This window comes from Oratosquilla oratoria, unplaced genomic scaffold (genome assembly GCF_046742065.1).
Source record: "Oratosquilla oratoria isolate Oo_2021 unplaced genomic scaffold, ASM4674206v1 SCAFFOLD199, whole genome shotgun sequence".
NCBI lineage: Eukaryota > Metazoa > Arthropoda > Malacostraca > Stomatopoda > Squillidae > Oratosquilla > Oratosquilla oratoria.
Window position 1 is genome coordinate 30,001 of NW_027467551.1, and position 1,642 is coordinate 31,642.

Below are 1,642 nucleotides of genomic sequence, written 5' to 3' on the forward strand. Positions count from 1 at the left end.
CCAGGAGGAACGGCGGGGCGCCCCCAGGAGGAACGGCGGGGCGCCCCCAGGAGGAACGGCGGGGCGCCCCCAGGAGGATCGGCGGGGCGCCCCCAGGAGGAACGGCGGGGCGCTCCCAGGATGAGCGGCGGGGCGCCCCCAGGATGAAACGGCGGGGCGCCCCCAGGAGGAGCGGCGGGGCGCCCCCAGGAGGATCGGCGGGGCGCCCCCAGGAGGATCGGCGGGGCGCCCCCAGGAGGATCGGCGGGGCGCCCCCAGGAGGATCGGCGGGGCGCCCCCAGGAGGAACGGCGGGGCGCCCCCAGGAGGATCGGTGGGGCGCCCCCAGGAGGATCGGTGGGGCGCCCCCAGGAGGATCGGCGGGGCGCCCCCAGGAGGATCGGCGGGGCGCCCCCAGGAGGATCGGCGGGGCGCCCCCAGGAGGATCGGCGGGGCGCCCCCAGCAGGATCGGCGGGGCGCCCCCAGGAGGAACGGCGGGGCGCCCCCAGGAGGATCGGCGGGGCGCCCCCAGGAGGAACGGCGGGGCGCCCCCAGCAGGATGAGCGGCGGGGCGCCCCCAGCAGGATGAGCGGCGGGGCGCCCCCAGCAGGAGGAGCGGCGGGGCGCCCCCAGCAGGATGAGCGGCGGGGCGCCCCCAGCAGGATGAGCGGCGGGGCGCCCCCAGCAGGAGCAGGAGCGGCGGGGCGCCCCCAGCAGGAGCAGGAGCGGCGGGGCGCCCCCAGCAGGAGCAGGAGCGGCGGGGCGCCCCCAGCAGGAGCAGGAGCGGCGGGGCGCCCCCAGCAGGAGCAGGAGCGGCGGGGCGCCCCCATCAGGAGCAGGAGCGGCGGGGCGCCCCCAGCAGGAGCAGGAGCGGCGGGGCGCCCCCAGCAGGAGCAGGAGCGGCGGGGCGCCCCCAGCAGGAGCAGGAGCGGCGGGGCGCCCCCAGCAGGAGCAGGAGCGGCGGGGCGCCCCCAGCAGGAGCAGGAGCGGCGGGGCGCCCCCAGCAGGAGCGGCGGGGCGCCCCCAGCAGGAGCGGCGGGGCGCCCCCAGCAGGAGCAGGAGCGGCGGGGCGCCCCCAGCAGGAGCAGGAGCGGCGGGGCGCCCCCAGCAGGAGCAGGAGCGGCGGGGCGCCCCCAGCAGGAGCAGGAGCGGCGCCCCCAGCAGGAGCAGGAGCGGCGGGGCGCCCCCAGCAGGAGCAGGAGCGGCGGGGCGCCCCCAGCAGGAGGAGCGGCCGGGCGCCCCCAGCAGGAGGAGCAGCGGGGCGCCACCAGCAGGAGCGGCGGGGCGACCCCAGGAGGAGCGGCGGGGTGCCCCCAGAGGAGCCATCCCATGAATTCAAGGGGACCCATGGCCTGTCGTTACAAATTATACATTTCGATAAAATGTAGTCTACGCTTCTTCGCCGTTTCGTCTCTTGGCATCGTATTGATAGTCGATATTGTATGGCCAGTCAGCCTTTCGAAAGTGTCCCCTAAACACCGTCACCACTGAGGTCATTTCAGAATCATTTTGAAAGAGAAATGCATCTGAAAGTTCCTGTGATCAGACTTTGCACCGTTTTTAACGAAATTATTATATCATGAGAAGTAATGCCGCATGAACGCCTCTCAATCCTCATCGGATATCATATCGTCCGAACACTCCAATTTGTCAAACATATCGT